The sequence below is a fragment of the Astatotilapia calliptera genome, chromosome 13 (genome assembly GCF_964374335.1).
Source record: "Astatotilapia calliptera chromosome 13, fAstCal68.1, whole genome shotgun sequence".
Taxonomy (NCBI): Eukaryota; Metazoa; Chordata; class Actinopteri; order Cichliformes; family Cichlidae; genus Astatotilapia; species Astatotilapia calliptera.
In genome coordinates, this window is record NC_137434.1 from 27351628 (window position 1) to 27365311 (window position 13684).

Below are 13684 nucleotides of genomic sequence, written 5' to 3' on the forward strand. Positions count from 1 at the left end.
TATAATGGCTGTTATTTGGCCAGATAGGGAATAATAAAGACCAACACACACCCATGCACCTTGCATGGCGGTTGAAATAATTAAATGACTTCCAACCAGAAGAGAGTAGTGTGAATTCTGCTTGGGACAGGTATTTCACTTTTTTAATATTTATCTATTTTAAAGTTGCTATGTTGTAAAATGTTAAAGGTAAAGAGTGGAACAACTGTCCACAGAATCACAGTTTCAGAAGCTGCTTTAAATCAATTATTTATTTCTTTTTTCAAGAATGTTCAGCAATGGTACTAATCAAGAAATTCAAATAAATGAATATTTTAATAAATAAATACACTTTGAACAGGAAGGTTGGGGATTTCAGAAGATTTTACAAGAATTCAGTACCCTGAAGAAATAAAAAGTCTCTCTGCTTCCCGCTGCCCTTAGGAAAGTTCATAATCTCTCTTTTCTCCAGTGTAGTTGTTCAGTGCACACAATAACAGGATGCGGTTGTTCAGGGCGACCTGCAGATGTCTTCTTCAGTGTTTATGTGTGTGAATTCAAAGTATGTTTTGAGAAAATAAAAGAGCAGTTCTTTGCAGGGAAGATGATAAAATGGCACTGTGACACGGCAATCCTCCACAGAAACAAGTTCTTTGAAAGAATGTTTTGCAGATCATGCTCTAAAACTCTTCTTCAATAGCTAAAGTCATTAAATTCTCTCAGAAGCAGAAACTCTCTTGGTTGTAGCTCATATTCTCTTTAGGTTTGATTTTTCTTGTAACTGTTTCAAATATATTATTTAGATGCAACAATATAAAATAAATCCACTCAAGTTTCACTGTGAAAATAAAAACAATAATACGTTTCAATCAGTGTATGATTTTTTTTGCCACTTTTGAAATAATAATAGTCTAACCCATACTGCAATTGCTGCAATTTAAACCATTATGCTACTTTAAATGCCAACGATGCATTTACAACTGTGTAATTTCTATATGTAAGCTGTAGTGAGATTTAATGTTTATGCAAATAGCAACACGCCTTAATAGTTGTTTTGGACTTCATAATTCCCTTCAGGTGTAACGTTTCCTCTCATTTACAGCGAGAGATGCGTGACCGCTGTGATTAAAACACAGTTTCTGCAGGATGATTTTAGGTGCTGCTACATTTTTACTGGCTTACCACATAAACCAATTGCAGAATGCACATCACTTAGCATTTCCCTTAAGAAAAAAAGACCTTCTTGCAGCTGCGTTGTAAGGTGCAAAGCACTTGCCTTCCTGTGCTTCTACGTTTGCCTAAGGGAGAATGTGTGCCTCTGTGAATTCAGACCACTTTAAAACCAGCTCAATGCTTAAGAAGCTAGGCGTGATGGGTTTAGACCTGAGAGGTTCCTGGAATTTGTTTGTCATCAAGTTGATTTCCCAAGCAAGCTAAAGCGTTAGTCATCTGAGTTTTCACATTACACATTACATGATTTCATTGACAAGTAATTTGATTCAGTCAGTCTTTTGCAAACATTTTAACAGGAAAATAAACAGAAAATGTACTGAGGTTGAATGAGAGGTAGAACTGACATTATTTAAATTGCTGTATGCAATATAGTATATTGATATATTGATTACACCGATGAAGGCCACAAGCTGAACTTTGACCTCTTTAAACTAAAGTGCTTAATGTTCATGCTGTAATACAGTTTCCATACAATTGATAAGAGGGCAACAAAGTAGGCAATCTGAAGACAGCTGTTATTGTTATTATGATTTTATTTTATTTTTTGGGAGATGAGTAAGAGTTAAGGAAAGACATGACACAAGAAGACATGTTTTTGTAGGTGGAAAAAACGATATATATGTATATACCTGCAAATGTGATGTTACGTTCCCCATTTACATGTCTCACGTTCAACGTATGTGTCCTGTACAGGTACCAAAAATTGTTTCCACAACGGAATTTAATGTAACTCACCACTAAATGGATTATGAAAAGTCTTGCAGTCATGCTAAAATCCACTCACTGAGTGAGTTTTGATAGTGTAATTAATAAAGGATCTTGAATTTTGTGTGAATATTAATATGTATTAGTCCTGAAAATCCTGGATCAGAGTGATCCTAGTTAGTACTTTTTTGTTAAAGAACCAGTACAAAAGTGCATTGGATTTTGGAACTTTTTATACCATTTACATCTTTTGAACAACTCTGCCCAAGTTCCTCACTCTCAGTTTTCCAGATCATTTACTGTAAAAGCTGCTTCATGACAGTCATTTGCTGACTTCACGTGAAATGCATTGCTTTATTATATGTAGAGGTTTTAGTTTTAAATGAGTGAATACAGCACTTCGTAAGACACAACATCAAAAGTGGTGAATAAAATGTATGAAAGTATGAAACTTTCCTGTTTTACTATATTCAGAAGAATAAGATTTGCTTTGCACACATCATCAGTCTTTCAGGACTTCTCGGGAAGTTCAGAGATCTGGAACCTGATGTATCAATGTCTACACACACACACACACACACTTACAAAACAAATGTGTACACCTTTTCCCACACATAACCTGGTGTTTAAAGAATATGCTGTGAGAATTCATGGGTGTCAGTCATACTTCAGAACATTACACATCCTTTTACAGTGACACAAACCTGATATGGTGTAGTGGAAATGAGAACATAAACATAAATCAAAACACACCCAACATTTGAACCCTGCTTGAGCAGAACTTCGATCAACAAACACGCGTTCTTTTTTTTCTTCAGTTCTGCAGCGAGTTTTTCATATTACATCTACTCTATCTCTGCAGAGAGTGATTTTATATGCAAATTAGGAAATAAGGAAGTCCAATCATGGCTGAAGCTGGGGGTGTAAAAAAGGTTTGTGAATGTGGGTGGAATTTTGTGATGTCTGAATTTTTTTAAAAAGGGGCATGCATATGCTTTATGAATCTGAATGTTTGGACATATGTCTTTTTCCACCATGTACACCATACAATGCATTTTTATTTGCCTGTCCCAGAGTGTGAATCATATCTGCTTGAAATCAGTTTAAATCACGAATGATTAAAATACAGGAAAAAAAGCTGAAACAGGTTGGAGCAGTTAAAACTATTAGGGATCATGTCTATATACACCAGTGAAGTCAGACCCACCTGTTAGAAGAGTCTTAGGAGTACATCATGTAAGAAGCACAGGGAACATTTTGTACCGTAACCCCTGTGAGCTGACATCTATCAGTATAGCACAGTATTTCCCCACTCGGCTGCTTCTGATGTGTAACTTACCAGCCGCACGCTGGAGAGTCTTTGGGGTGTTTACCACACAAAGGACTCATAAATAGCTGGCTGATTTTCTGCTACTATGTGGAAGTGTAAAGTAGATGTATGAGGCACATTTTAGTGGTGACAGATCCATTCTTCAGCTAGTATGAAAACCTGTCATTACAGCTACTGTGATACAGGACAACAATACACTTATTGTTATTTTAAAAGCAGAATTTGTGCTGCTGTGTCAGTGGGCACCCTGATATTATTTGAGCAAACAGAAGGATATGGTGAAGTATAAGATGGGTCAAAGCTCTATTAAACTAAATTGTCAAAAAGTTTAGAAAGGTGGCATTTTAGCACGGTTATTATATACAAAGACATTAGCAAACTTCAGAAAGATATCATCCAGAACTACAAATAAGACCACTGAGTGACTGTGAAACTGTTTTAACAAAGAAACAACTCAACACTATTCTTTCATCTGAGGCAGCATTTAAATAATTTAGTAATTAAATATGACTAGTTGGTGGTCTCTGCATATTTTTATTTAATTAAGTGGTACGGAAGACTATGTGCAAGAACACCTACTCCTCTTAAATCATCAGCTAGATTGTGGATGGCTGACTTCAATTGTGATTTTATATTTAGTTTCTTTCTTTTTAATAGATGTGTTTAAAATGTATTAAGCCCTTTTTAGGCTAATTGCATTAGATGCTGAAAAAGCATGCACCGCTGCAATGCTTTCTCAGCACAAGCTGCATTCCAGTCATCGAAAATATAACACCAACAGCAGCTTTACAAACAATGCTTAGGTGGGTGGTACAGGTCCAAGTAAAATCCATATGAATGTCAGTAAGCCAAGGTTGCAGAACATTGCATTGTAGGCGATGTGATGTGTAGGTGAACTGGCCAGTTTCTGTAATCCTCATTAGAACCGGCCTTTATGTCTCCAAAAAGCTTTTTGATTTGCCTTTGTGAATGTATAGAAAAATTTAAATTTTATTTAATTATATTATTCCATAAGGGCAATGAGAGAGAGATTGGGTAGACAAGTGACAGATTAATAAAGGGCCAGATTATTTTTTAGATCTTTTCTGTGATTACTTTATAATTAAAGAAAGATTGGATAAAAGAGCGAGTTAAAGAGGGGCAGATAGAAATGCAGTTAGGTAACATAGTAGTTAGGAACTCTGCCCATCAGCTTAACTTACTAGTTTAGAAGATAATTAACTTAAATTTGATCCCCCAGTGTGTGTGTGTGTGTGTGTGTGTGTGTGTGTGTGAGTGTGAGAGAGAGAGAGAGAGAGAGAGGATGTACAAACTAGTGTTGAACTGTAGAGGCCTTGGGGATGTGAGCAGGTCTACAAGTGCAATAAAAAGTAGAGGGAAAGAAAGAATGCTCGAGTTCAAAAGAGCCCGGAAGGAGGCAGAGATAAGAGAGAAGAGAAGTATGAGGTGATGGCGGAAGAAAGGGCACAGGAAGGGTAAGGAAAGAAGGAAGAGGAGAAGCACAGAACTGAGAAGACAAGAAAGCAAGGGGAGAAGGTGCCAGAATGGAATGAAACAGAGAAAATGAAAAGGAAGAGTAGGCAGGAGAGGAGTGAAGAACCTTGTTTCCACTGATAAGCACGTATCAAAGCTGCCTTGGCTGTCAGATCAAAGACTTGGCGTCACCACAGAGTCAGCCTTTTTAGGTATCATATGTCCAGTTGGGCCACTGGGATTGGCAATCAGTGATGGGGACCAGCTAAACTGACACGGGTGGAAGGAAGTAAAGTGTAACATAGAGTTCATCTGGACTCTCAGGGATCCTCAGCACACAGGAGGATGAGTCAAGAGCTAAAAAAATGACGTTAATTAAGTACGCCACATTTTTCATCTCTGGGTTTCTTCTTGCTTCCATGTTCTCTCTTTAACAAAACCAGGCGTTGCACACATGCTGGTTTGAAAACCATCATGTAGTCAAAGCAGTGTCACCTGTCCTTTCTGGGAAAAAAGGAAGCAATTCTAAGGTAAGACTCAGCACTACAAAAACTAGTATATGCTTCAACTTTTATGTTTAATTATCTCTTTACTTCTTTGCAGTTCCTGAAATTCAGTTTAATTTCCATTCCCCAAAACAACAATTAAAAAATACTGCAAAAACATGTATTTTGAATTGCTTTGGTTAGAAAGCCACAGAGCTCAAATAACAAACTCACATATACACTTTATAGCCTCTAAATGAGTAAAGAGGTACACTCAGAAAAATAAAGGTGCCAACTGGAACCAAAAGTGGTTCTTTAGACTGATGCCATAGAAGAACCTTTTTTGGTGCCACAAAGAACCTTTCAAACAATGGTTCTTTGAAGAACCATTTCTTTCAGTGGTTCATTGAAGAACCTTTAAAGGTGCCCCAAAGAACCATCAAGAAATGGTTCTTTGGGGCACCTTTAATGGTTTTTCAAAGAACCTTTTTAAAAATGGTTCTTTAAAGAACCATTTTTAAAAAGGTCCTTCAAATGGTTCTTTAAAAGAACCATTTTAAAGAACCTTTTTTGAGTGGTTCTTTAAAAAACCATTTTAAATCTTTCAAAATAAAATGCATCATAAATTGAATTTGAGTAGGGCAAAATAAATACTAGCACAGCATAGACATATATTAATGGTTTATTGTCATTTTGTAGTTACCAAAAGACAAAAAGGCATTTTAACCCTCAGCACAACATCACTACTAATACATGTCACATATTAGTGTTTTAAACAGTAATAATTAAATATATTTGCTATACTATAAATAAATATATATAAATACTATAGCTACAGATAACACAACAAATAATACATGTATTGTTTAATTAATAAAACATCAGAAAGTGATAAAACACATTAGAAATAGCAATAGCTTCATAACAGACCAATAAATCAACACATTTTCATCAGCAGATGTTTGCATGTTCAGTAAAAATATTTCAACAAGTTTATGATTAAAATGATCAATGAACTTCAGCCTTACGCTATGTAATGTACGTTTCATGTTGTACTCATGGTCCTTTGTTAGTCCAGTTTAGGATAATGTCTCTGACGTATGTATCATATCAAATATATGTCATATCAAAACAAGCCCACACCTGCAGTTGTTTCAGTTTTTCACTGGTGTTTCCTGTCAGCTGGTCAACCTCACTCAGGCAGACATCCATATCAGCCAACCAAACGACAAGTTCCTCCCTTTGTGCTTCAAACCCCTCCCACTCTGAGACAAGGAGCTGAAAGAGAGAGAAAAGAGTCAATTATAAAGAAGAGAGAGAAGTGAAACCCTCCTCAGAAGGTCTGACTCGCATACCTGCAGTTGACCTGTGATGGACTCCTGTTTGGCGTTCACGTCATCCCTCGCCGATGCCAGCAGCCGAGTCTGCAGGGTGCCCTGGAAGAGCTCAGTTAATGTTCGACTCCTCCTGGTCAGGCTCTCCAGCTGGATGAGCCGAGGTCTCCCCTCTCACCGCTGCCTCTGAACACAGAAACACAAATTTCATCTGAAGCAGGAGGTGCAGATTTTTTGTGCTATTCTTTTCTAAATCCAGGCTAGATCACGTGGAGGTATTTGGAAAACTTTTTTGGCCAGTGGACGACTGTTGTCTTGCAGAAAGTCAAATCAAACATATGCGATACACAATTAATTCACAAGAACACATTATAAAAAATAAGTCCAGTTCTTGCCTGATTTCAAGTGAAATCTGCATCAAAACAGGGTGACAGAAGTAAAACGAGTGCACAAAGCCTCACTTTGTAAAAGCCTGCTATTACAGTTCTCCTCTATGCAGACGACTTTCCTGTTTTCAAGGCACAACTTGGATCTGCTGTACGAATCTTATGAATACACACTAAATGAAACAATAGTGTGCATGACTCCAGATTCTGATCCCTCATCCTAATATGGTCCCAACATAGCAACAGCAATAAAGCAAATGTTGAGGCTTCAAAATACAAAGTCCATAAACCAATGGCTGACGTGGGTTTTATCATAAGGGTGATAAATATACAGATTTCAGTCTGTCTTAGAGATTTGATGTTCATTTACCTGCAGATGCACTATACATACCTGCTCCATGGTTTTTCACAACATTTTGCACATCACTATTTAATACAGGAAGTAGGTGAACTAAAACAAGTCATCTTTCTTTGTGAGAGGACCATATTAATGAAACAAACCTCATCATAGGGATCCCTAAAGATGCTCCTGCTGCTTCTCTTCCTCCTCATCCTAAGCTTCCTTCTTCTTGTCCTCGCCTTCCATCCAATTGTAATTCAACCTAATTGTGTTTCTCCCCCTCCTCTTCCTCATTTTGTTGGAGCTGTGAACACAATTAATGTGAATCTGGATTAATTTGTGCAAACAAGAAAAATCTACAGCTTTTTGGTCAGAGGTGCTCTTGTGATTTAAGCCGGGTAGAGTAGATTTATGTGTTGATGCTACCTGCTTCAGCTCTGGCTGCTGAGTGATATTTACACCCTGGCTGGATTACAAACTTTAACCATGTGCTGAACTTTGGCCCAGCGTTGATACCTCTTGTTAGTATAACGACCTCTTCTTAGCTTGTATGTATGATGGTGGATAAATGAAATATAAAAACAAATTAACTATATTACAAAAGAACATCTATCTTGGAAACATCAAATGACCGGAGCATAACTTGTCAACTAGTCCGAAACTAAGTTATGCAGGAACAGTCAAAGACACCTTCTCATGTCACATTTCTATTCATTTCTATATAATTTGATTAGACAATAAAGAGTTATCTAATCGAATTATTCATTCAAAACTCTTATGCATAGCTGCATTTTATACAGCTCATACAGAATTCAAAGTACAGGTTCATGTGAGTATTTAATGTACGGCTCAGATCTACAGAATTTCAGAGTTTCTAGAGCACACACAGAGCTCACGCCACAACAGGCTTCAGGCGCCATTTTACTGACTTTAACAATATATTAAATTTTAATTTCGGTCTAGCTGACATTAGGTTATGTACGCAGCACGCAATTGAACCACATATTTTAGAAGCCAAAGGTTCAAATTAGCTGGGAGCAGCTTCACTTAATTATAACAGTGGTTTTGTTAGGAAAACAGTTGGATACTAAATTGCGCTGACATCAACGGCTAACGTATCTAGCTAATCGCTACTGTTAGCACAACATTAACAGCAAGCTACAATGACGAGTAACAAAAACAAAACAGTAATAAGGTTTTAATGAAAATGTTTTACCTTTTCCAACAGTCCCAGAATCCACAGCTTCAAAGTCCAGCAGGTACTGAAGACTGTTATCCGTTTCGCTGTCACCGTCCGTGAGGTTTTTTTTCCCGAAAGGTCAAGGCCCGCCGCTCGCACACTCTGTCTGCGCATGCGCATCCCAACGACGGACCCCTCCGTCCGCTCCCGGGAGGTTATAGTATGACGTGTTCTGACGTCACTCTCTCTCTCCCTGTCATTTATTTGGCTCGAAACACATATTAACAAATTGCTCAGTGATGAACAACTACTCAGATCATTTACCTAAGCAGTGCGCTTTGTCAAAACGAAGTGTGTGTTCATTACACTGACATTCTGTTCTGCAATTGTTATTTACTTGTATTTTATAATTTGACTTTACATACTGCTGGGTGGTTTGTAAAGTTTACAATAACTAGTATTATCATTATGCTATATTTTCAAAAATATATAATAATCTCAAAAGCAATGCCTTGGAGTAGAAAATAGTAATGCTTTATTAAAATTCAAAACTAAAGTACAGTATTTGAATGTGTGTATTGTGTCTACTGTTTGCAAATATTTCTAACTTTTATTTGAATATTCAGCTTCCTACCATCTTCTCTTAAAGGGTAATTGCCAGGTATCCCGCCCTCCCCCTTCGCACACACATGCACACAAAGAAAACACACAGTATAATTCACAGCCTCATTATAGTGAATAAATATTTATGCCATTTACACCATCAAACTTAGATTGCTAAGGATGAAGAACCTTTTGTTCTTTAAAGAACCATTTGTAATAGCTGAAGAACCATCCACAAAATAAAAAGGTTCTTTGACGTATGATGGTTCTTTAAAGAACCATGAAGACATCTGAAGAACCATTTAAGAACCATAATTTTTAGGCATAATATGCGTTATATTTCAGTTAGTAAACCATTCCAAAATTCTCAATACCCTCTGAATAATAACACACGAAAATAAGTTAAATTGCTTCATGGAGATTGATAGAACTGATCAATATTTACACTGACTTTTGTGCATGAGAGAGTGTGAGAAAGAGCGAGACTGACAAAAAAGATTTTTAAAAAAACCCGAAAGAACCACAAATGTAACGAAAACATCAGCTCTGTCATGTCTTTAAAATGTTGTCAGACATTCAGCGAGTGCTTCGTAAAAACACTTCTCTGTCCTCCCGAAGCTTGTCTTGGATTTGATGCGAGGATTTAACTACAAAAGACCAACAGAGGGGCCGGTTAAAAGAGCAGTCCTCAAATAACTCAAATAAGCCTCTTTCACATGACTCCAGATTTAATACATTTTTAAAATAAACTGAACTAGAAATGGAGCTCTGAATGGTGTTATTGGAAATTATAGAGGTCAGTAAAAAAATGGAGGCAAGGCCTAAAGACTTTGATAGAGAAGGATTAAAATAAATAATCAGTATCGTTTGGTATTTTATGACTAGAAAAGACAAATTCCCTATAAACACGTTTTTTGGAAGGGGCTACCATTCAGGTAGCTGTAACAGTACACAGCACAATCATTTCATGTGCTATTCCAGGCTGGCTGTAGGGTAGCTTACCCACTTGTCAAATTGCGAAATAGTATTTATTGAGATTTTGCTATTTTCTTAATGTCTTTTTCCAGGACAAACATGCATCTCACCTGTATTATACGCATGACTGAAAACTGCTATAAATTAAAAACATTACTATTTACAGGATATCACTTCAACGATTTCAAGACAGGATTCAAATTGTCAGTTTTTTTAGCTACAACTAATTTTTGTCTTTATAATAAAAGTTTCACAAAGAACTACAAAGCTGTGATTGACTGGAAAACTCTTCTCCTTTGTGCAGCAAGAGCTGTTCATACTGCTAAATCTCTCAGGGGAAAAAAATGAGAAAAGATGGCTATAAAAATTTCAGCAGTTGCCAGTTTTTCTTGGCTGGCATTAACCTTGGCTTGTTCAGCATCTAGACACTGAGAAGGTTTCCCTGGTAGCTCAGATTCATTGGAAAGAATAAAACTTCACTGACTTGTTGAGTGTTTTGCTCACACTGTGAAAATAACTATTAGACTCTGTATGTTCTACAATGTAGTGAACAGTGTAATGTGACGATCAATGGGACTGAATACATTTGTTTAATTTCAAGTAGTGAAGAAAAGGCTAAAAAAAAGCGAGATGGCAAACACATATGAATTTGACCCACAACATCAAGAGTTAACAATGCGAAGAACAGGAGAAAAACAACCTGCAAGTATAATGAAAGCCATAAGCAATATAACCCCAGTAGAGCGAACATGATTGTGAATGATGGAATGATGGAGAGTAACTGCCACTGAATAGAAATGGTAATTGCCTCAGGACCCCTTACAATATTTATCTTCTAATAATCTGACTGTAAAATGACTGATCTCTTGACAATTACACTATGGTCTGTGAGTCATTATGATATGGAATGAATTTTAGCATTTAGATTGAGGTTTCAAGAATAAAAAAATAAAGCAGCTCAAATGCTTCTGCCTGCATGCCTGGTGCAGGTTAGCCGTTCAGAGAAGCAGTAGCTGACCTGGTGAGAATAGAGTATTTTGCTCAAGGATTCTTCAGTATTGTAACAAGACTGAAGTGTTGTCTCCCTGTTGGCTATAACATAAGAGCCGTGCCCTTCTGTTATGCATCTTCCCATCTCATTAAAACACATCTGAATCTCCAGATCTGCTTAAAATATTGCAGCTCCTATGTAGCTCTGCCAGGGAATATGAAAGTGAGCCAGAGGGCAAGACAATGAGCATGTGTGTAGGAACGATGGTGTGTTAGTAAAAGAGAGAGACACATGGCCAAATTTTATGTGTATGAGTAACCCAACCGATTTAAAGAGAGGGCGCAATGGGGCCACAGCCATAAATGAGTGAAATGGAGAGGCATAAACAATGAATACAAGACAACGTGGCTATGTGTGTGCGTCTGTGTGTGCCTCTGCCTGTATAAGAGTGATATGTGTAAACCAGTGTGTAAATGGCAAGAAAGGGAACATAAACAACACAATGTGGCTCTGTGTGTGTGTCTGGATGTGTGTGTAAATCATCAATTCAGGGTAGTGAAAGTCTGTTTATTCATGCCATGACCCACATATGCTCCCCAGAAAGGCCTCATCAAAAGGCTCATTGTCTTCCTCCTCTTGCTCCCTTCACCTCCTTCTCCCCTTCCCTCTGTCCTCCCTTCCTCTTTTTCTCTTTCCCTCCCTTTCTCAATCACTCCCTCCATCCCTCTTGGGGTCTTTTTATAAGCCAGGCTTGACAGTCTCAGACAGTCTCCCCCTGCTTTCTCAACTTCCTGAACCCTGTTGTAAAGTGAAACCCTTGCTTCAACACACTCAGAAGTAACACACAGCAGCAGCAGCGAGAAAGTGAGAACTTGACGGCTACGGTCACTCGGCGTAGGGAATCTGTTCCATCTTAATCAACTGGCCCATAAGAACCTTGAATCAGAAGGAATTTAAGATATGTTGGATAGTTTTCCTTACAAACTTGAATCTTTTATTTTTTTTTCTACAAATGAAACTTTGAACCTCAGCATTGGTACCAAGTGTTTTTGGTTTAATCACTGTCATTTTGAACATGACTTACGGGGCGACCGTGGCTCAGGGGGTTGGGAAGCGTATCTGTAACTGGAAGGTCGCCGGTTCGATCCCTGGGCTCTCTGTCCTGGTCGTTGTGTCCTTGGGCAAGACACTTTACCCTACCGCCTACTGGTGTTGGCCAGAGGGGCCGATGGTGCGAAATGGCAACCTCGCTTCTGTCAGTCTGCCCCAGGGCAGCTGTGGCTACAACCGTAGCTTGCCTCCACCAGTGTATGAATGCTAGAGTGAATGAATTGGCATTGTAAAGCGCTTTGGGTGCCTTGAAAAGCGCTATATAAATCCAATCCATTATTATTACAATGCATACTAACAAGCATCCACCTTTTATTCCGTGTGGATAATTTTTCAGAGATCCACACCACGTAATATTGTATTGTATGTATTGGTAGGGTTGCAGGTGGAGCTGGAGCTTACCCCAGCTTACTGAAGCCCCTTTCCATTATTACTTACTCGGATCGACTCGGCATGGTTCACCATGGTTCAGGATTTCCATTAAGTCATAGCACCTGGTACCAGGTACTTTCTAAGTACCTGCTCGCCCGGGGATCCATGCAATCCGAGCAGGTACTAAAATGTGACGTTGACAGGTTGCATGCCACCGATTAGCTGGTCAGTAGCATCGCTTGATGAGTCATGAGAGCGTTTCGTTCACGAAACTCAAAACCGCCACTTTTAAAACTCCGCAACGAGGGAAATGGCTACAAAAGACAATGCCTTTTTCTCTGAGTCTGACGAAAAGCCACAGACCGAGCAGCAGCTATATCATCACCTCGACGTCCACTTTTGTTGTAGCGTTCATGTTGCATGTTAATTATGTCGCAGGATGCGCAAATGTGTCACTATGATGACAAGCATGCACACAAGTAGCAGTACTGGCTTGTAATGGAAAACTAGTCGATTAGAGTCAAGTCGTGGCGATTTGCGGCAAGTCAATCCGAGTAATTGCTAATGGAAAAGAGGCTTTAAAGGGGATGGTAGGGTACACCCTGGACCAGGGGTGTCCAACTCCAGGCCTCAAGTACTGTGTCCTGCAGGCTTTAGATCTCACACTGGGTCAGCACACCTGAATCAAATGATTAGTTCATTACCAGGTGTCTGGAGAACTTCAAGACACGTTGAGGAGGTAATTTAGTTGGATCAAGGACACATCTAAAACCTGCAGGACACTATTGTCTATTGAGGCTTGGAGTTGGACACCCGATTCATCACCAACCCATCACAAGGCTAACACAGAGAGAGAGACACCAAACACTCAAATATATTAACACCTATTTAGAAACACAATTAATCTAACAATTATGTCTTTAGAAAAATGGAGCACCCTAAGGAACCATGTAAGTTTTGGAAAAGTGCACAAATGTCTATATAGCTTTTTGTCATTTGTGGTTTATTAGAAATACAAAATATTGTTGTTTTATCTAAAATGTTGAATAAAACAAAAACATTGTGTTTTAAGTTAAAAGTCTAAACTGTGGGAGAAAACTCCATCCATTTCAGAGAAAAATCCACATATATTTTATTCTATGGATATGGATTGTTATACAGAGTTAGAGTTTTGTAAAAGGAGAAACA

At 38.2% G+C, this 13684-nt stretch overlaps 1 long non-coding RNA gene across 2 annotated transcripts; it reads right to left on the minus strand.

The window, feature by feature from the left end:
* Positions 1–5868: 5868 nt before the first annotated feature.
* Positions 5869–8626, minus strand: LOC113035084 (uncharacterized). Of its 2 annotated transcripts, XR_003274279.2 has the most exons (4): positions 8482–8626; positions 7427–7569; positions 6561–6725; positions 5869–6483 (listed from the first exon to the last, which is right to left on the minus strand). It is a non-coding gene; the product is annotated as an uncharacterized LOC113035084 (long non-coding RNA). The 2 variants fall into 2 exon arrangements; XR_013901114.1 differs by lacking the exon at positions 8482–8626 and having other exon boundaries at positions 7427–8079.
* Between the last annotated feature and the right edge of the window lie 5058 nt (positions 8627–13684).